Raw genomic sequence first — 23,563 nt, 5'->3', positions numbered from 1 at the left:
AATTGTATTATGATATCAAACAGAGTGCCAATTTAACCAAAAGTGGAGACATGGATGGTACAGAGGGAGTGAGGGTCTCTGTATTTGGGGGTGGCAGGGGGGTGGGGCAGGGAAGCAGAGACTGGCCATACGGGAGGAGGGAAATTGTCATCTTCCCTAGTAGAAAGTCACTAGATCATGTGTCAAACAGGAGGGACTAAGAACTTTCAGGGGCACCTGGCTGTCTCAGTCAGTGGAGCATGCAGCTCTTGATCTCAGGGTTGTGGGTTCGAGCCCTGCTTTGGGTGTGGCAGTGACTTAAAAATAAAATCTTTAAAAAATTTTTTTAAAAAAGGAGAATTTTCAATGTGGCCTATCCTTTGGAAATGCAGAAGTAAATGCCCAGAAAGTTGAAAGTGGTTTCCTTCAGGAGTGGGATTAGAGATAGAGCAGCTGGACAGTTGTTAGCTGTGTGAAACCCTCAGATTTTTATGTTCATGCATTATGTGGATTAAAACCAAGTAAATAAATAAATTAAAAATGAGAAGTAGAGAGGCTGAGTGTTGGAAGGGCCACCGGTAGTAAACAGTAGGACCAGATCTGGAGTGGAGTACAGCTGACTTCAAAACCCCAAACCAGGGGCGCCTGGGTGGCTCAGTCGGTTTAGCATTGGACTCTTGATTTCAGCTCGGGTCATGATCTCAGGATTGTGAGACTGAGCTCTGTGTTGGGCTCTCCCCACTGGGAGTGGAGCCTGCTTGGGATTCTCTCTCTCCCTCTACCCTCTGATGTGTGAGCATGCTCACTCTCTCTCTCGCTCCAAGAATAAAAAACAAAAACAAAAAGCCCCACAAAAACCCAACTATTAAGCTCTACCTCCTCGCCTTCATTTCCTTCTCTCCTCTCTCCACTCTCCTTTGACTCCTTTCTCACATTCTATCACTCATTCCCTCTTCCCATTCTTCCCTAGACCCCTTCCTTCTTCTCTTTTCCTACTTCTCTCCTACCTCTCCTGCATTCTTGTCCCTTGTCTCAAGTGCACCTGACCTCCTGACCTTTTGCAAGGCTCTCCACATGCCCTGCTAGATGGGTGTGATGACCTCTCCAGCCATTGCAGGGCCTCTGCTGGGTCCTGGCCGCCCTCGCCCAGAACCTGGCACAGCCCGCGCTTGCACACTTTCACAACCTGGTGATTTTTCTTCTTAAATTTAGGGTTGGCTTTTCTCACCTGTGAAGTCTGAACTCTGCAGGGTATTATTTTTAGACATTTCATTTTAGGAGAAGGCAAAAGCCCTGCTCCTTTTGGGTGGATTTCATGAATCCCCAGGAGTATCCAGACAAAAAGCACTAAAAGATAATTCCACTCTTGAGTGATTTAATAGTTTCTTGGCTCAGCAGGTACATTACTTTGGTAAATTAGAAGGAAAAACTCCTTTTTTTTTCCTGATAAAAAAAGTAATAATTCTTTCTTGTAAGAAAAATAGGAAATACAAAAAAGCACAAGGAAGAAAATGGAAACATGTAATACCACCTTCTGGAGATAACCAGACTTAACTCTTTGGTGTTTATCCCTTTAGTCTTTTTATGTATATGTGCACATATATTACTCTTTAACAAAATTGAAGACATACTGTATATATTATTTTACAACACTTTTGTATTAATATTTTTATAAACTTTTTCTCTAATATAACTTTTTTTTTAAACGCAGGACTTGAACTCATGATCCCGAGATCAAGACCTGAGCTGAGACCAAGAGTTGGACGCTCAACCAACTGAGCCATCCAGGTGCCCCATCTAATATAACTTTTAATTCCTACCTACGATTTAGTTAGGTACATGGATATTCTGCAATTTGCATTAATTCAGTATACATTTGAAATGACTTAAAGATGTTATTTTTAAAGAGTGGTAAACATTAATAGCGCTCTAAAAAGTATTTTGTATTTCTTCCCAATGACCATGTGGCAGAGATGATACTTATGAATTCAACAAATCCTGCTTTTTGGTCCTCCCTCTAGGCCTATGGAAAACCGTATATCCCAGTTCCTTTGAGGTTAGTTCAGGTCATGGAACCGGTTCTGGTCAGGAGTGTGAGTGGAAGTGACGTGGGTTACTTTTTGAATGGTGCAGGAAAAACACCTTTGAAATTTTCCAATATTTCTTTTGCTGCCATGGTGCTCATGGAGGCCTCAATTTGGGATGAAGTCACAACATGAAGCATCCTTGTTCCCTGGGTCACAGTGTGGAGCACAGGTACCCTGGAGAATTACCCAGCCTACGACCTATGGATAACTCTGGATGGGTGATAAATTAATAGAGGTTAACACCTGAGATTGGATTGTAAGTTTCTCAGCACAGGGCTGGTCTATCCTGACTGACATGGACCATACATAGAAGTGATCTAAAATGATTTAAAGCACTTCTGGTGTGCCTGGGTGATGCAGTTGGATAAGTGTATGACTCTTGGTTTCAACTCAGGTTGTGATCTTGGGGTTATGGGATAGAGTCTGGTATCGGGCTCCATGCTCAGCGCGGAGTCTGCTTGAGATTCTCTCTCCCTCTGCCCCTCCTCCACCTCAAATAAACAAATAAATCTTTTTTTTTAAAGGTTTTATTTATTTATTTGACAGAGAGAGACACAGCGAGAGAGGGAGCACAAGCAGGAGGAGTGGGAGAGGGAGAAGCAGGCTTCCCACTGAGCTGGGAGCCCGATGCGGGGCTCGATCCCAGGACCCTGGGATCATGACCTGAGCCGAAGGCAGACGCTTAATGACTGAGCCACCCGGGTGCCCCAATAAATAAATCTTCTCCAGATACAGTGATTTACTGATTTTCATTCAGCATTTATTGATTGAGGATCTTACGTGCAGGCAGAGTGTCAGCCCCTAAAAGGACACAAAATAGTGAGAGACATACTCCTGGCCCCCAAAGCAGACAAATGAGGATGGCATAGATTATGAAAGTTAAAACAATGGAAATGCTCTTGTAGAGATTGCACAACTTCTTAGCATCACACCAGATAGGATAACTTTGGGGAAGGCTGCTGAAAACTTTAAGCATTGGTTAGGAGATGTATACATGGTGGGGGAAGATCTTTCTAGGGAAAGGGACAGCACATGCAAGGCACAGAGAAACACGTGACATGGCGTGGCATATTTGGAAACCCAACCTGTCCATTAGTAGGGAATGGAGGACAAGGAAACCATGTTATTTCTGATAATAGGGAGCTCACTGCCTTTCAAGATTAACTGTCTCAGTATTAAATGGATCCGATCAGCAGGAAAGTCTTTCTTAGGCGAAACAAAAATATTTCATCTCCTAATTTTTTCATGACTTGGCCCTCATTTTCTTCGCTGGAGATGAACTCTTTTTTACGTGATAGTTCCTCAAATATTTATGATGCTTTTTATGTCCCCCTTAATCCTGTGTTGTTTTCTTTTCTTTTTCAGGCATTACTTCTGATCTTTTAAAGGTGGTGCGTAAAGTCTTGCACAAAACCTGGCATATGGTAGTTACTCAATGTATGTTGGATGAATGAATGCACAGGTCAATTCAGAAGTAGTCAGCAGCAGTCTCTGCTCAGTAAAAAATTGTGAAGGACAATAATTTAGTACATCTAGGCGTTAGCATTTATTTATATATTTTTAAAGATTTTATTTATTTATTCATGAGAGACAGAGAGAGAGAGAGAGGCAGAGGCAGAGGGAGAAGTAGGCTCCCCGTGGAGCAGGGAGCCCGATGTGGGACTCGATCCCAGGACCCTGGGATCATGACCTGAGCTGAAGGCAGACGCTTAACCAACTGAGCCACCCAGGCATCCTGGCGTTAGCATTTATTGAACACTTAGATTTTTGCCAGGCAATTTACCACATTCTCTACATGCATAGCAGCTCCTAATCTTCACAACAGCTCTGTGATGTAGATACTAATATTATTACTATCTTAGTGAGGAGGAGGAGGAGGTTGGCAGAGGTGTGGTACCTTGCTCGGTTACAAAGCTCATAAATGGTAGAACTGGGATTTGAACTCATGCCTGTTGAATTTCAGAACCTGTTTTTAACTGTTTTCAAAGTGTCCTATGATCTCATCTGACTCTCCTGCCAACCCTCTTGTGAGCATTTCACCTCATCCATTTTTCTGAATAAATACATTTAAAAAATTTTAATTCCAGTGTAGTGAACGTACTGCATTTCACCTCATTTTATACTTGCATGTCATGAGAATCAGCAAAGCTAAAACACAAGGTCACACACCTTGCTCAGTTTGGAGCTAGGATTTGTCGAACTTCAAAACCCATGACTACTTGATCTTTTCATGCTATTTCGTGGAGAGAATGATTTAGGTCATGACTTCCTCAGGATTTTTCTGAAGAGACAGAACCCCAACTTCTCTTCCCTTTTATTATTTCACTCAGATCAACGTCCAGTGAACAAATTAAAAAGTCAGGAGTGCAGCTGCTTAATATCATTTTAAAATGTTCACAAATAATCTGTATTGAAGTTTGGACTGAGAATCACCTTTTCCTACTGTCCTTGGATTTGCTTGCTTCTGCACAGCCCCTATCAGGTTGGGGCAGGGGTCTTCTCCGATGCTGCATGAGATGTGGTACAGCAGAAATCACCCTTTATGTGCAGTAGGAGACTTGAGGTCTAATTCCTAAATGGTGATCATCTGGCCTTATCACCTTGAGAAAGTCACATCTCTCTTTGGCTTTTATTTTCTTATCTGTAAGGGGAGCAAACTAATGAAGAAGTAACGATGTTCTTTTATACAGTCTTCCCAGCCTCCAACTCCCTGTCTCAGACTATGAGGATGCTGTCTCCCCTCTTGGTATGGGGAGGACACCTTCTCAGGAGAGATTTATTTCCTGCTTTGAAGGGACAAAGGAGGTCAGAGTGTCCTACTTGTATCTGCTGTTTCTTAAGTAAGTAACTTTAATTCAAAATAATTAATATGCCAAGATGCTTCCTTTTTTCCTTCTGTAGTAGGAAATTAAATAGTGGGACTATATAATTGTAGTTACCAGCTATTACCTGCTTTATTTATTTTATTTATTTTAAGGATTTTATTTATTTATTTGAGAGAGAGTGACAGAGATAGGGAGAGAGAGCACAAGTGGGGAGAAGTGGGAGAAGCAAACTCACCACTGAGCAGGGAGCCGGACGCGGGCTCGATCCCAGGACCCCGGGATCATGGCCTGAGCCGAAGGCAGACGCTTACCCGACTGAGCCAGTGAGGTGCCCCTGTTACGTTTTATATGTAACACGCGCTCTGCTGAACTCTTTATATGTAGTCTTCACGGTAACCTGATGGAATGACTATTATTACTAACTCCATTTAATTAATTAATTAATTTTTAAAAGATTTATTAATTTATTAGAGAGAGAGAGAGTGCGTGAGCAGGGGAGGGGCAGAGGGAGAAGGGGAGAGAGAGAATCCTCAAGCAGACTCCCCAACATGGGACTGGATCTCAGGACCCCAAGATCATGACCTGAGCTGAAACCAAGAATCCAATGCTCAACTGACTGAGCCACCTCCGTGCCTGTACTAACTCCATTTTAGAGGTAAGAATCCAAGAATCAGAGGAGCTAAATATAATTTGCCCAAAGCCATGTAGACAGTTATCAGATAAGATTCAACCGTGGCAGCTGTGGGTGGGGCAGCCGTGGGACTTCGGGTTTGGAACACTGATGCTGGAGTCTGGCCCCCACAAACTGGTCCAGGTAGCTCCTCGAGCCTCTGCCCCTCACCCAAAACTTAGGGACAGTGGAAGAGCCTGCTTCACAGAGTTATTTTTCCAGTTAAAAGGGAAAATATGTATACCATTCTTAACTATAGGACTTAGCGCATGTTAAGTAGTCAAAACCATTAATTGCTATACTTAGCAGTTCTAGAGCAGCTGTCGAGTGGTTACTAACTTTTCTTTTGGTCATGAATCTGATGACAGATGTCCAGTGAAAAACAGAGGTCTGAGAAATCACCTTACATAAACTTTCAAGGATTTATGGTGAAGGAGAGAATAGGCCACCCCCAAACACTCCACCTTGGCATATTGATTGTTTTGAATTAAAGTTACTTAAGAAACAGCAGATAAAAAAGGGCACTCTGACCTCCTTTGTCCCTTAAGAGCAGGAAATAAATCTCTCCTGTGAAGATATCCTCCCCATACCAAGAGGGGAGACAGCATCCTCATAGTCTGAGACAGGGAGCTGGAGGCTGGGAAGACTGTATAAATGGACATTGTTACTTCTTCATTAATGTGCTACGTACGCCAAGCCCAAACCCCTTTTTTTTTGTCAAATCTTCAGGAATAATTGTTTCTTTGTCTAAAAGGCATAAAAGCAGCCTGTTTTGGTCACTTCTTTGACTCTCATGTTTCCACGAGCTCCCGTATGCACAAAATTAAATTTGTGTTCCTCCTGTTAATCTGTTTTATGTCAATTTAGCTATTAGGCCAGTCGAAGAATCTAGAAGGGTAAAAGGGACAAGTTTTCCTCCCTTACAATGGATTCCAGTACATCCACAGGCATCCAAGGGTTAATAAATCCAAGGTTAATATTTCCTGGGAAGACAGAATCTCCCAGATGGGAGATTTTTAAAATGGATGTTTCTCTAAATGTTTCTCTTTCTTCCTTTAAGGCAAGGGCTTAAAACAAAAACACAAACACAAACAGAAAGCAAAAAGCCTCCTGTAGTCTCCGCCTCTTCTATCAACCGACAACACTCATTTCATCCCCTGGGGGCCTGAAGTCTCCTTTGCCGCCTGGAGCTCAGGGAAATTCCCCAGGTATTGTGTGCTTACTCCTTCAGCTGCCATTCCTGCATTTTCTGCCTCAGCTCCTCCAGCATGATTATCTCCACATATTATTCCGGCCCCATAAAAATGCATACACCCTGTCAGCGTGGAGTAAGCAGGGCTGCCTGTGCTGCTGGGGTTTGCGGGGCACATTTTCCCCTGTTTGTGGAAAAACAGCGAACGACGTGACATTTTTTGTTACGGTGCAACCCTACTCTTTGAGGGGGCGGTGGAATGGGGATGGGATGGAGGGTGCGAAGGAGATCCCTATCATTACAACCCCAAGGACAGAGGCGGGACAAAGCAGAGCTCAGGAAATAATGGTTGAATAAATGAATTTAGTGCAATAGGCACAGGAGACTTCCCTCAATTATTCTTGGACTAGTGTTTATTTCTCAAGTATCAATTGATATATATATTTTTAAAGATTTATATATTTATTTTAGAGAGAGAGAAACAGAGAGCGGGGTGGGGGATGTAGGGGCAGAGGGAGAGGGAGAGAGGGAATCTCAAGCAGACTCGCCACTGAGTGTGGAGCCTGATGCAGGATTCGATCTCACGACCCTGTGGTCACGACCCCAGCCAAAACCAAGAGCTGGACGCTCAACCTACTGAGCCACCCGGGCGCCCCTCATTTGAGATATTGTGTGTCATTACTACGCCATGCACTGGAGGTTCAACTTTGAACAATAGATACGGGGTCACAGCTGACATGAGGCATTTAATCTAGTGTATACATCAATGAAATGTTATGGAGTCAATAGACCCAGATTTCCTTAGCAAGGTATAAGGCACAGGCAGAATATTATCATGATGGTGACTGTCTTTATCCATCCACTCATTCATTCATTTATTCCTTCAGACACCAGCATTTACTGACAACCTACTCTGTGTGAGGTTCGGAGCTGTGCCAGACTCTCTTTGATATTCTGTACATTGGAGGATGTTCAGCAGCATCCCTGGTCTCTACTCACCGATGCCAGAAGCAGCCCTAGTTGTGATAACCAAAAATGTCTCCAGATAGTGGCCAATAGCCCTCAGGAGGCAAAATTACCTCCAGTTAAGGACCACTGCTCTAATGAATAAGGCATCGCCTCTGACATCAATATTAAATGAAAATAACTGATAATATGAGTAACCACACCAACAATGACAATGTATGAAACACCTCCTTTCTGTTGGGTTTTGTGCCAGGCACATTATCTTCTTTCATACTCACAACGATCCTAAATATTTATTTAAGGATTTCCAAAGATTTATGATGAATAACTCGAATGCTGGGGGACCGAGTCTGAGGACCCAGAGGGGGTCCCACGGGACTGGCCAAAGGGCCCCTTGGCTTCATAAAGAAATCAAATGTGAGCCAGCAGGAGGTGAAAGCACAATTTAGTGAAGATATAGAGAGAACAGATACGGATGGACCATCTGGGAGACTTGGTAAGGAACGGAGCATGATTTTGTCTTTGTTCTGGGTCTGGGGTTTTTATCGAGGACGATGGTCTGGTGTATGTGTCCTCTTAGGCATCCAGGGAACATTTTAGAGCAAAGACGAGGGCCCAGGTGGAACCAGGGGGTCTTGGTGTTGAGATGAGCAGCTCTGGTGGTCTGGAATACACGCATGATGGCTTTGGCAGGTCCTTCTTGCCTGGTCCTTCCTTAGATGTCATCTATTCTAGAGAAATTACTAACTCCCTGTCCCTTGGGAGGGACACTATTTGCATCACAAGACATGTATAGGGTGTGCTGGGGGTGCTGGTCTGAGCCAGAATAGAAGCAGGAAAAGAAACAAAGGAGAAAAACAGCTTTTTCTCTCCTGGGGTCCCTTCTGCTTCCCTGTCTCAAGTCTATTCAGTTATTTCTGGATGTAGGAATTACAAACTTCTAAAAGCAAAAATCAATGTTTAAGACGAGAGGAATTATGGCACTTAAGTTCTTAGGGATGGTAGAGGCTAAAATTGGGAAGATTGCATTTTCAAAGAAGTGTTAGATTATTTGATTGAGTAGAAATGCTAAAGCAAGCAATTCTCACAGGAGAACATATAGGTAGCTAAACTCTTCCTTTTTTTGTGCTTTTGGTTTATATTGGCTCAACTCTTCATTTGATTCTTTGTGTATTTATTTTTAATTTTGGGGGGAGCATACATGTTAAATTTTTGTTTATATTTGAATTGAGTAAACCCTTACACTTATCCTTCCTATCACTAACAAAATGAATATAATGGGATGTTTTCTGGGGTTCAGAACAATAATTAATAATTGAGTTTCAGATAGAAAGTCAACTTAGTTGTATAAAATCCAAACATCCAGTTTACTGGTGAAGAATCCAAAGCTAAGTAGGAGGAACTGAATTGCTCCAGGTCAGGAATCTTCAAACTACAGCCTGTGAGTCAAATTTGGCTGTTACTTGTTTTTGAAAATATATTTTTACTGGGACAGAGCCATGCTCATTTGTGTTTATGCATTCTTTATGGCTGCTTTCAAGCTACAATGACAGAATTGATTAGCTGTGGCAGAGACTCTCTGTCCCTCAAAGCCTAAGATATTTACTATCTGGTTCTTTATAGAAAATATTTGTAGGGGTGCTTGGGTGGCTTAGTCGGTTAAGTGTCTGACTCTTGATTTTGGCTCAGATCATGACCTCAGGGTTGTGAGATGGAGCCCCTCGTTGGGGTCCACACTGGGCATGGAGCCTACTTAGGATTCTTTCTCTGACCCTCCCCTTGCTCCTCCCCCCTCACATATATATATGTATATATATATATATACACATATATACACACATATATATGTATGTATTTGTCAACTCCTACTACCACAAACTAGGGCTGGAAAAGACTCAAGAGACTCAGAGTTAATGCATTTCTCAATGGGCGGAGTAGAAAATCCTTGGGCTCTAGAATCAAGGACAGGTTTGAATCCTGTCTCTGTCCTTCACAAGCTGTGTGACCTTGAACATGTAACTTGATCCCTTTGAATCTTGTTTTCCAATTGAATAAAATTGGGATGAATTGGGATGAATACATTCTGCAATTTTGTTATGTGATGTATGAATGTCTGATAAAGTCTCTGGCACATACTCAAAATAGATGATATTAAAATGCAGTGCCCTTGGGGGCATCTGGCTGGCTTGGTAGAACTCGCAACTCTTGATCTTAGATCGTGAGTTCGAGCCCCACATTGGGTGTACAGATTACTTAAAAATAAAATCGTAAAAAAAAAGCCCTTTCCACTTAACAATGGTGACTTTTACTCATTTATTCAATAAACATTTATTAAAAACCAGGTACCTTGGTAGGGACCGCAGGCACAAGAATTGGCCTCTGAACTCAATTTCAGCCAAGCAGAGAGAACGGGTAAGAGAGGCACCTAACCCAGACTTTATTCAAGCATGGTTTCCTGAAGAAGAGGACGTTTTATCTCAGACCTTAAAAAAAGGTAGCAAGGCATAAGAGATGGCGGTGAGCTAACGGATATTTCATGGCAAAGGAAAGAAGTATAGTAAAGGACCTAAGATTAGCAAGACATGGCACACTTAAAGTGCTAAAAAAAAAAAATGTTCAGTACAGTTTGAGTGGGAATTCAGCCTTGGGAGGAAAAAGGGAGAGATGTGGCTGGAAAAGTGAGCAAGATCCAGATCCTCAACAGTGAAGGTAGCAGACACTGTTACTGCCTCCCCCACAGCCATGGCCCTTTCTTTACTGACCGCATCATGATTTTGTAGGAGCAGCAATACACCTGCCTGAGAGGACAGAGCCTTTGCAACAACGAGTGGTCCAAGGTGAGCTCCTGCCTGGGATCTGGCCAGGGAGATGTAAGGAGAAGAATGTTGAGGTCTTTCAGAAAAGAGTTTTCCACTCAAAACTATTGAAGAAAAAGTCCTTTTCCTCTCTTCCTTTTCTGCTTTAGATGCAAGTCAAGTGGGATTATGATGCCTGGAGCCGCTGTAGCACTTCCGACCTTGACAATAAAAGTCAACAGGCTGAGAACAGAGGCAAGAGGTGCATGAAGATCCAGAGATGCTTTGTTTGCTCAGTGTTGGCATTTGGGCCAGTCCCGGGTCTGCAAGCTTCCTGTACAGAAAACAGGACAAAATCACAGCAGCCTTGATGCCCAGTACCAGCCACCCCTCCCCCCACCTGCAAACAAGTTAGCTTCAAATGGATTAGATGACCCTTTGTGACAAGTAGTTAGCCTTTGGTGAGGCTTCCGTTTTCTCACCTGCAAAAGGGAGGTGATGATAGAACCACATAAAGGGTTGTTGTGAGGACAGAATAGCATATACATGTCGAGAACAAGCATAGTGCCTAGTACATAGTAAGTGCTCAAAATGGTAGGTGGCTATTTTTATTTTTGTTGTATCATTATCTGTAAACTCAAGTTTCTCGAATGACTTTGATATTCTTAAAGATTACCTCATGCTGATGCAAATCAGGAGTTTTCATGGGCATTGCATTAGGGGATTGAATGAGATATTCTCCAAAGCAGATCTCCTCCCTGCCCCCACCTCACCCCCATCCAGTCACAAACTATTTGTAGTGATCCATTAGCATCTTGAGAAAGTAATTCATTGGGAAGTGAAAAAGAATAGGATAGCTTAAAATAGGCAATATTAGAATGCATCACATGAAGTAAGGATAGAAATTATTTCGTAAAAGTTTTATTTGTTACATTTACTTGTATATGTGTATATTGAGTTGCGATTGTAAAATGTATTTCTGATTGTGGACTGCATTAAAAAACTTTTTTTAAAAAGACTGCCCTAAGGTGCCCTGCACCTCCAGATTCTATGGTTGTTCTCAGATGCTCTGGCTCCTTCCAGCACCGTGCTTTCGAGTTACATAACACTGTCACCCTGCTGACTCACGGTCGGGAAACAGTTCCCTGGCCCACACCGAGGTTTCTCTCCATCACTGTTCATTCTTTTCTCTTTCAGTTCTGCTTTGTTTTAAACAGGGGCTAAGGAAGATGAACATCTTCTGTAGAAGGAACTCGTTGCCCACCAAACTGAAACGAATGCTAACCTGGTGTCTTAAGAGGTCCCAGGTGGGCTCTTCGGTCTGGTCCCTAGGAGGGTGGAGTCATAGCCAGGAAGGCAATTGGGCTGTGTCCTAGGAGCAGCTTTGCAGGTTTTGCAGTTTTAGGATGGATTTCTCCACAGTTTTAATTCCCTCTTCTAATTGTAATCTCTAGTGTTGACATCATGGGCTGAGGATTTGGGCAGCAGATTTTTACCAGGAAAAATATCAGACAACTTTGATTTGACGTTTTTTTTTTTTTCCTGGACACTTAAGAAACAAAAAGGAAAAACATGTTAAATGCATCTATATAAATACGTAGATACAGGTACACACGCAGTCCCTGTTCTATTCCTGGCACTACCACGGCCAACAATAGATGCCTGCCTAAGCTCTTTAATGGGCACCGTGCAGGGGGAAACAGGATTAGCATCAGAGGCCCCAGAGTGCCTGCTCTGCTCACTGCTTGTGTGACCTTGGGCAAGTCACTGACATATTCTGAGCTCTGGTCAGTCATAAAAGCCGCATATGAGGGAGAACTTAACCATGCATCGGGCACGTTATCGATATTACTAAGAAATATGAGAGCAACCCCGAGAGGTAGTTGAATACATTAAGTAACCAAGTCAGGTCAGAGCCAGGTTCTAGAGTTGGATGTAAGTCTGGTTCGCTACAAAGCCCGTGGTCTTTCATTACATTTCTGTTTCCTTTTAAAAGTGGAGATGAAATAAAAATGCTTACCAACTCCCAAGGTTGTTTTAAGGTTGAAATCAGCTAAAATAAATGTAAAAATTTCGATTGCTGCTAGTTACTGTGATTATGACCATTATTTGTGTGAACATTATTCTTTTTAGGAGCCCTAATAAACCCATAGGTGCCTATCGTTACCACAACCCTCCTTACCTGCTTTTTTATTAGGTTCTGTTTACTTGTTGGTCTCCTGCACTAGACAGTGGGCATATTGACAGAAGAGATCATGACTTATTTTGTCTGATACAATGCTTGCCACGGAGTTCAGTGCTCAGTAGTTGGCGTACTGCTCTGAAAATATGTATAATTTCCAGTCTGTCACTCTACAGAATATGCTTATGTTTAGGGCCATTTCTGAATTTTAAGAATTCATCTTTTAAATTGAAAAAGTTAAAAAAAAAAAAAAGACTGGAAAACTATGCAACCATCCATGACTAGGAATTACAGGTGAATTATCTTTTTCTCTTTTTCCTTATATTTTCTGATTTTCTTTAATCAACATGTTTTATTCATTCAATTCAGAGTTTTGGTTGTTCTGTTTATTTTCACTAGAAGGGGTAACATATTGATCCACCCCAACCCAGATACATTAGCACCATTAACTTACCGAGTAAGTTCTGAGGTCCTGAGTCTTGAGAGAGAAGGAATGCAAGAGGAACAAAAAAAAGTCTGGAGGCTTGGTGTCTGGGTTGGGACAAGGAACAGGAGTTTCCAGGTCTGCACAGAGGCCTTTATAAATTGTAGAATTTCAAAGCTGCGAGGGGGAGTTGAAGTCAACTCTGCCATGACATTACCTTACAGAAATTCTTCCCAGAGTCTCTGATAATGTTTATACATCTTCTGCTTTAAGATTCGCAAGGATGGGGCACCAGGGTGGCTCAGTTGGTTAAGCGTCTGCCTTCAGCTCAGGTCATGATCCCGGGGTCCTGGGATGGAGCCCTGTGTCAGGCTCCCCACTCAGTGAAGAGTCTGCTTCTCCCCCCAACTTGTGCGCACTCTCTCTCTCAAATACGTAAAAATAAATAAAGTATTTAAAAATAAAAGATTCCTGAGAACAGGGGTGCCTGGCTGGCTCAGTCGGGGGAACATGTGACTCTTGATTTTGGGGTTGTGAGTTTGAGCCCCACGTTGGGTATAGAGATTGCTTAAAAATAAAATCTTAAAAAAAAAAAAAAGACTCTCAAGGACGAAAACATAGGAAATCCCATTTGGGATGGTCAGAATGGATCGTAACAATGAACCCTAAGTGAAGTTAAAGTTTGGCTTTCCCGAGTTTCAACCAGTGGCTCCAGTGCAAAAGAGAATATACAGAATCTTATTTCGACTTCCCTGAGTCTCATCTAGACCCCGCTGAACAACTCTGGAGGTCTGGTGGTCTGTTAACCACTCTTCAGATGTACTGGCTCTCAGGTCTGTCACGGTGTGGGTTGTTGATTTCTGGACACGGACTTTATGGGCTGGTGAAGAGCATAAATTTTGGAAGCACATGGATCTGAGTTCTAATGTGAACCATATCCCCTGTGAGTTACTTAGAGACCCATTAAAGCAATAGTAAAAAATGCAATAATGATAAATAATGATGGTGGTGGGAATAACACTTGCTAACATTTTTGGGTGCTTCTTATGCAGAGGTTTTCCACACAAGATGTCATTTCAGCCTTGAACTCCCAGGTTTTGGTGTCTCAGCTGTAACATAAGGATGTAACAGTATCCACATGGGGTTGTGGCACGTTTTCCAATAGCATATTTCATGTGAATTGCTTAGAATAGAACCTGGCACATGAACACAATATAACGATATAATAATAATCATCACGGCACCCACAAAGGGCCACGATACCCTAAATGAGGCCAGTGATCTGCAGATTACTATGGGATAATAGCTCTTTTCCCCCCGCAGGGCAGGGAGTTCCTTGGTGTGAATGGAGTGGAAATTCATTGATAGGAAGTGGGGCTGAGGGGAAGAAAAGTTTCACATCAAGCTGATCTGTGTAGCCATTTTTTTTTCTGGAACCAGGATCTGAAATTGAGTGTATTAATTTATGATTATATTTTAAATGAGCTTTTTCACAATCATCTCTTGGGTTCTGCTGTGTATGTGTAGACAGTACCCCAAAATGTCTTCTGCTAGCATAGTGAATGGATTAACAATGAGTTCTGGAGTCAAATTACCCGAGTTCAAATCCTATCTCCAGAATGTGCTAGCTGTTTTATCTGAGCAATTTCCTTCACTTCTCTGTTTTCCTTAATCTCTTAGTTTTCTCATCTATAAAAGTGATACTGATCATATGTCCTTTGAGTTGTTTTGAGGACTTAATGGGTATAAAATGCCCAGGACAAAGCATGAAAAATGTTGGCTATTTTATATTGGTAGAATAAAGGAAAGACGGGGTCAGAATTATTCTTCCTGGACCAGCTAGCTCTTTGAATAAAGAGCTTTAAATAAGCCTCAGCATACCGCACACGTTTGTGCACGTGCACACGCACACGCACACCCCTCCAGCCTCTGAGCTATACAACAACCATCTCTTTTGAAGATGTCATGTCCAAGTTACTGTTGGTCTTGCTGCACTGCAGGGCCGTTCGCTATGAAATCGCCTCACTGCAGGAAATCAGGATGTGGCAATATTGAAATGCCTGCCTGAGACAATATGAGGTGCAGGTGAGAGGCCGAGTCCTAGCAAAAATCCACAGGCTGGCCCATAATCAGAGCGCAGCCCTATCATCCTATTAGGGGATGTTTCTATTTCCATTTTACAAACAGGCAAAGAGCCTTAATTAGAGGAGTGGGAATGTTAATTTATCTCTTAAAACTATAGTCTGATCATGTTCTGTGTGTGTGTGTGTGTTTGTGATGCATTTTTCGTACATTTCTTTACAGTATCTTCATGATATTGTTCAAGATAATTGATGGTGGAGGTATAGGACGTTTCTCAGTAATACACAAACAAAGCCAAACTCAAATCATGTAAATTGCTTCATTCGTGGGGGATAAAAAGAAATTGCTTGGCAAGGCAGGGAGTCAGACAGAACAGAAAAGATCCAGAGGGAGGAGTGGAGGAATGTTCAGTACATTTTCCTTGTTATTTCTGCATTTGTCAAAATGGAATGTACCCCCCTCCTATTTTATATTCTTAGTTCTATACACAAGGCAATCAATGACATTATAAATAAGTCTATTTTTGTTATGGGTATGAGACTGCTAAGGAAATGGAACAGAAAATCACTTTCCGGTCTGGCCTCAAAATTGATTTTTTCCAAATTATTTTTCTTACAAAACTCCTGTTTGTCTCCTAGAATTTTCTTTCATTTACCACCACCCCTGCCTTTTTTTTTTTTTTTTTTTTAAGGTGTTCCACTATCTCTTTGGACACTTGCGATCTGTATCATAAAATCAAACCCTTAATTATGTATTGATGTTTTTCTCCTGAAGACTGTAAGGTCCCTGGAGGTAGGGCAATTTCTTACACTTCTTTCTCCCCTATGGCATGTGGCACGAGGTCAGCAAAGTAAGGGCAGACAGGGAAACAAGCTCCTCACATTTTGCAAAGCACTATCGCGCAAAAAAAATATATTATGTTCAATGTCAGTAGTATGTGTCAGGGAGTGAGCTTAAGGCTTGGTGTCATTTGATATGCCCACAGCGTGATTGCCCCAGGGCTCAAGCTGCCCCTATCCCGCCCCTCCCCAGCCCACTGTTCCTGATTGGTTTAGGGAAGAGACAAACCAAAGCTGAGCCAATCAGATGCTTCCTCATGGGAATGTGACCTAGGGCATTATCCATATCTGCGGGCGGTGCTCTGGAAGGAAAGCCTCACCGGCCCCTCCAGCCCATACAAGAGATTGCCTCAGATTGAGTGGTTTCGTTTTCCAATAACCCCATCTCCAATTTTTGGGAGGTTTTTGATGTAAGCTGTTGAGTCATTCGCCCCCAGCCCTCTGGAGTGGAGGAGCAGGTCTGATGGACCCCCAAATCCAGTGTCTTCACCACCATGCACACAGCATTTCTTATCTCAGCCTCACAAGAGCCCCATAAAGCAGAAATCCTCCCTTCCTCTCCTGCAGCGTAAGATCCAGCCACCCACAGCCTCCACAAAGCTCTATGTCATGGGTGGTAGCTGGTGCCACTGGTCTAATTTCTAGCTTCTCACAGAATCCGATTCAGAAAGGATTCATCGACTCTTCACTATGTTCTGGACCTTACATGAACTCCCACAAATTAATTCAGAATTAATTCCTACAAAAGCTATCCATTCTGTGCAGATCAGTACCATCCCCAGACCTTCCATGGAGCCCAGACCTTTAGCCCCCTCTCCCCCTGCCACTTTGGTGGCTGGGTCAAGGTGGCTAAGTCAGTGAAGTGATTTTGACCGGAAAAGTGAATGTGGTGCCTGCCGCCAGGAATTTGAACCTGGCAGTTAGAAACAGGAGCTGATAAGTGTGGGTCAGGATGTGGAGAGGGCATGGGGAGGTCATGATGGCCCTGAGCAACCTAGAGTAAGCATCTGAAGCCTTGTGTTGGAGGAGAACGGAATCCTTGTCCATAAAGAAGCAGAGGGAATGAGGGAGAGTCTCACAGACACCATCTCACTCACACACACACACACAACCTGTCTGAAAGAACCAAGAGCCTATTTTTCCATATTATTTATACTCTTGTCACAGTCTAGGAAACGAAGTTTGGTTAGATTTCAGTGAAAACTATCTTCCAGGGGAGATTTTTTATAGGGCTCCACACCCAGTGTGGGGCTTGAACTCATGACCCTGAGAGGAAGAGTTCCCTGTTCTATGACTGAGCCAGCCAGGCGCCTCCAGAGTGGTTTTTTCTCAAGGGAACGGGGAGGGGTAACTTTACTACAATTAGTATGTATGGCGCAGAACTTCATGCAAATGAAGTGTGCAGCAGTATCATAATTTAATTAAATTTATACAAAACAAACTAAGCAAAAGACAAATGCAGATCTAGGACTGCTTTCTTTTATTGATATAAAAACAAAACAAAACATAAAAAAGTTGTGCCTAAAATGAATCTTTTTTTTTTTTTTTTTTAATAAGCAGCCACCTGGTTCCTGCGTCCTATAAAATCCAGGCACTTGACCCTTGGTGTAGTTTCTGTTTGGCTTTATATCACAGGAACGGATTGGTCTGCTTTCTTGGCCTTCATCTTGAGTTGGCCACATACAGGGTCCCTGGCCAGGGGACTGAGCTTTGTCTAAAGTGACAAGGGCAGCTGGGGGTGGGGGCGGGGGTGGGAGGAGGGGGTTTATCTTCCCTGTGGTCCTTTGAGGCTTTCATCTTCTCTGGGTAAAGAGGCTGTTTATCCTTGTAAACACAAAACATGTTTGCTTTTTCCAATTTTCTGTTAATGACGAAGCAATGGAAGCAAATAAAGTTTTATTGATTTTTGACAAAAAAATAAAAATAAAATAGCCAGCGGCCAGCTCAGCCAGGGTATGAGCAACAAGAACAGAAGCAGGAAGACTGGTACCTGAGCAGGTCCTGGAGTACCCCTGCTGCCAGGATCACTCTTCAGCCATTGAATGGAAGGAAGGCCCAAAAGCTTAGGAAGAGGCTAGCGGAAAGAGAGGGGGCTGTGGGCTAGGGGCCTGGGGTGTGAGGGAGGCTATTTATCAACTAGTCTGGATGCTTGCCAACGTTTCCCACCTGCACGGTTGCGGCAGTGTGTCCTGGCAGATTATCAGGCCCATGTACCCCACACGCACCCCCGCTCCCACACACGCGCACGGACGCATACTTATCCATAGTGTGGTCCTCGAGTGTTGAAAAGAGTAGCTAATACCTTAATCCAGGAATCCCTGATAACTTTTTACTTTGAAGTTGCAGCTCTGTTACATGCAAATTCCTATAATAATACTACCCCTCCCCCACCTGTCCGAACTGATCTGGCCACCTGCAAAGGTTGAGTAATCAGGTGGGAACATTTAAAATAAGAATAACAAACACTGCCCTGCGCCCGCGGCCTGTCTTTACTTCTCATGTTTGCTCTCAGAGCCCAGATTGATTGTTTTTTTTTTCTTTTCTTTCTTTTTTTTTTTTTTTAAGATTTTATTTATTTATTTGAGAGAGTGAGAGAGGGCATACACAGAGAGGGAGTGGGAGAGAGAGAAGCAGACCCCCCACGGAGCAGGGAGCCCGATGCGGGGCCCGATCCCAGGACCCTGGGACCATGACCCGAGCCAAAGGCAGACGCTTAGCGACTGAGCCACCCAGGCGCCCCCAGATCGATTGTTAACACTGAGTTTGTCCTGAGTTCAGGTAAGGCATTCACAGACTGAAATCATTTGAATTGGGTTGTGAACCTTTCACCTGTGTACGGGCGTACTTTGTTTTATTGCGCCTTCCCTTATTGTGCTTCGCAGATTTTTTTTTTTTTTTTAACAAATGGAAGGTCTGTGGCAGCCGTGTGTCAGGCGAGTCTATTGGCACCATTTTTCCAACAGCATTTGCTGGCTTCCTGTCTCCGCGTCACATTTTGGTAATTCTCACAATATTTCAAACTCTTCATTATTATTATGTTTGTTATGGTAATCTGTCATCAGTGATTATGACTCACTGAAAACTCAGATGATGGTTTGTATTTTTAAGATTTTATTTATTTTAGAGAGATAGAGGGTGAGCCGGGAGGGTGTAGAGGGAGGAGAGAAAATCTCCAGTAGACTTCCTGCTGAGCATGGAGCCCAATGTGGGGCTCGAGCTCAGAACCCTGAGGTCATGACCTGAATCGGAATCAAGAGTCAGACGCTTAGCCGACTGAGCCACCCAGGCACCCCATGATGGTCAGTATTTTTAAATTAAGGTATGTACTTCGTTTTTTTAGGCATAATGCTGTTACACACTTAATTGTCTACAATAAGCTAAATCATGTAAACATAACTTTTATATGCCCTGGGAAACCAGAAAATTCATTTGACTTACTTTATTGCAGGGGTCTAGAACCAAATCCGAAATATCTCTGAGGTATGCCTGTAATCTTTAAGTATCTGGAACATTGTAGAATTTGAATCCATATGCATTTTTTTGAGAATTACCGTGTGGAAGATTATTCCAAAACCATAGAGAGACAAAGAGGAATAAGGAATGAGCCCATCACTGCGATTTCACAGGCTAGTGATGGTAGTCAAGGGCGAGGTAGAAGAACTAAAAATGACCAAATGCACTACCACGTGATCCATAACAAAACATATATGCAAAAGAATGTGTTTAAAAATTTTAGAATAGTTGCCCATTGGGAAGGTGATCAGGTGAATATGAGTAGTTATGAGGATAAAAAGGAATAAATTAAAGACATTCATGAATTTTTAAAAAGAGAAAAAAGGGGAAAACAATGAAAAGCAAGCCATTTCACTTAAATATTACAGTGTAAGCAAGAGCAATGGAATATTACTTAATTGTATGATTGCAGAACGCTTATAAACTTCAACATGCAATCTGACACAGTTGAAGTTGGTGCTGACACCTGGACATGGAAGGACAGAGGGAGAACCAGGGCAACAGCAGCAGAAATGGATGTGGACCTGGGGCAGAAGGATCCCTGCTATAATGGCTAAGGGTCTAGGTCTCTGCACTTGTGAGGAAGAACTGGCAGGTGATTTGTACCATGCTTACTTGGCTGTGATCCCTGTATGTTATTTGCGGTTTTTTCCAGCATATTCAATATGTTCATGCTCAAGGTTATAATTTGATCTGTATTTACAGATTGATTCATAGTGGTTTCTTTTTACAACCCTAAGCTTGAGAAACTCCTTTAATGTTAACTGACGTTGGTATCAGCTCCACATACGTGGTGATTGGGGACCCTGTTCAGATATTTTATTGGGTAAGTAGATGGGCACAGATTCAAAAAGAGTACGGGAAAGGAATGAACATATGTTGAGTATTTACTCTGTATCATTTTGTTTCTCAGAAAATTGCAAGTATTGCTTTTCTCATTTTCACGTGGGGAATTTGAGACTCACTGAGGTTAGTTCATTTGCCCAACACCATAAAGCTCATTAGTAGTGGTCCCAGGATGTGAGCACAAGCTTATCTGACCCCAAAATGCATGTTCTTTGTACTAAACCCCAAAGAAAGATAATGATGCCCATCGTGTACAAGTTCCATTCCCAGAATTTATGTCCACACAATATTGCGATTTCTTCACCAATTTCAGTGCACCCTGGACTATAGATATGGACAATTTTTAATATATTTCTTTGAGTCACTGCTTCTCAAACACAGCCTCCTAATTCCCACAGCTGTGGCTATGATTAGATAGTGAGCCTGATCATAATTTCCTCATCTGTTGATTGTCTCCACCCACCAAAATTTTCAAGACCCTGTCACAGTCTCATCTTTTCCCTTTACTGCTCCTGTACCTATGACCTCAAGCCTTTTTGCACCTTCAATCCCAAATATATCTTTTTGCAACTAAAGATGTCCTGTTTCAAAATGTCCTCTAATTATTTACAAGTTATTTATTAAGTTTTCTCTTTTCAACTGTATACAAAATGCATCACTTCATATCCTTGATAATTGATCTGTAACAAATCCCAAGGCAGACTGGGATGTGGTAAAAGGGGTACATGACTCATCATCTATCATCTTTCTCCACTCTGCTTCTGCCCTTCTCTTCCATCTCAGTGAGTGGCATCGCCAAGCCCTGAGTTGTCAGCCTAGATTCTGCTGGTTGCCAGAACATTAGCAAGGAGTCATCCTTGAATTTCTTCCACATGGGTCTGCATTTACTCAGTTACCAAGTCCCACCAGTTCTACCTCACTAGTATCTCTCTGTCCCTGCTGCTCTTACTTGAATTTAGGTCACCATCATCATTTGCTGGACTACTGCAACATCCTCATAACTGTTTCCCTATGCTCAGCTTGCTCCCTCCAATCCACCTCTCATGCTGTTGCCAAAGTGATTTTTAAAATAAAATGGAAATTTGATGGCCAACAGACACATGAACAAATGCTCAATGTCCCTCGGCACCAGGGAAATACAGACCAAAACCACAATGAGATACCACCTCACACCAGTCAGAATGGCTGAAATGAATAACTCAGGAAACAGATGTTGGTGAGAATGTGGAGAAAGGGGAACCCTCCTACACTGTTGGTGGGAATGCAAACTGGTGCAGCCACTCTGGAAAACAGTATGGAAGTTCCTCAAAAAGTTAAAAATAGAGCTACCCTACAACCCAGCAATTGCACTCCTAGGTATTTACCCAAAGGATACAAATGTAGTGATTCGAAGGGGCACCTGCACCCCAATGTTTATAGCAGCAATGTCTACAATAGCCAAAGTATGGAAAGAGCCCAGATGTCCATTGACAGTTGAATGGATAAAGAAGAGGTGGTATATATATACAATGGAATATTACTCAGCCATCAAAAAATGAAATCTTACCATTTGCAATGACATGGATGGAACTAGAGGGTATTATGTTAAGCGAAATAAGTCAATCAGAGAAAGGCAATTATCATATGATTTCAGTCATATGTGGAATTTAAGAAACAAATCAGATGAACATGGGGGAAGGGAGGGAAAAATAAAATAAGACAAAATCAGAGAGGGAGACAAACCATATGAGACTCTCAACTCTAGGAAATAAAGAGTGTTGCTGGAGGGGAGGTGGGGGGAGAGATGCGGTAACTGGGTGATGAGCATGAAGGAGGGCACTTTGTGGGATGAGCACTAGGTGTTATATGCAACTGATGAATCACTGGACTCTACCTCTGAAACTAATAATACACTATAGGTTAATTAATTAATTGAATTTAAATAAAATAAAATTTGAAAATATGGAAATTTGATGATCTCCCTCTATCACCAATGGAGATCATTGCCCTGGGATCATTGTCTGTTATGAGATCATTGTCTTAAGGAGTCACCAGTGATGAAGACCATGGAGGGCTGAAGGGAGGAAGCAGGTACTAGCTGCCCAGGCGAAGTGAGGCCCGGCAGAGGGGACCTGCCGTATCTTCCTGATTTTTAGCCCAGCCAGCCACTCAGATGCAGTTTGTGCATTTGGTGGGAGCTTCTTGTGGAAAGTGAGTACAAGAGAGAGGGTGTAGGAAGACAAAGACTCCATTGGACAAAATCACCTGGGCTGGTTTAACACTGTGCAATTGCCTGGGATGTATTTTCCCCAATTAACTGCACCATTGCATCTTCACTTCCTGATGAATGAGACCACTTTTGACATGACATGACAACCCTTCTCAGTGTGGCAGTTACCATACTTCTTGGTCTGCACTATTTTCTTGCTCTGCATTCATTCAGTGCATGTCAATCTATATATTGACTTGTCATATCCTCTGGGAAGACTTCCCTAATCCCAGAGTGGTCTAGAAGCCCCTCCAGTGGGCTGGCAAAATTATCTTGTATTATAATTCATTGCTAATTTTCCGTCCCTCCCAAACACTCTAGAATGTAAGTTCCTGAGGGCAGGAATTTTGCTTTGTTCACTGTTCTGTCTCTGTTAGTAGATATCACTAGCTGAATTGAGAGAACTAAGGCAAGAGGTGGGTAGAGTCTGGCTAAAAGTCATGCATTAGTAAGTGCCAGAGACGTCATTAAAACAGGTGTTCTAGCCCTGGGCTCTTGTTTGTTGGGAGATTTTTGATGACTGCTTCAATTTCCTTAGTGGTTATAGGTCTGTTCAGGTTTTCTATTTCTTCCTGGTTTAGTTTTGGTAGTTGATACATCTCTAGGAATGCATCCATTTCTTCCAGATCACCTAATTTGCTAGCATATAGTTGCTAATAATATGTTCTTATAATTGTTTGTATTTCTTTGGTGTTAGTTGTGATCTCTCCTCTATCATTCATGATTTTATTTATTTGGGTCTTTTCTCTTTTCTTTGTGATAAGTCTGGCCAGGGGTTTATCAATCTTATTAATTCTTTCAAAGAACCAGCTCCTAGTTTCCTTGATCTGTTCTACTGTTCTTTTGGTTTCTATTTCATTGATTTCTACTCTGATCTTTATTATTTCTCTTCTCCTGCTGGGTTTAGGCTTTATT

This window comes from Phoca vitulina, unplaced genomic scaffold (assembly GCF_004348235.1).
Source record: "Phoca vitulina isolate PV1807 unplaced genomic scaffold, GSC_HSeal_1.0 scaffold18, whole genome shotgun sequence".
NCBI lineage: Eukaryota > Metazoa > Chordata > Mammalia > Carnivora > Phocidae > Phoca > Phoca vitulina.
The sequence above is the reverse complement of the archived record's forward strand: the minus strand, read 5'-3'. Positions refer to the sequence as shown.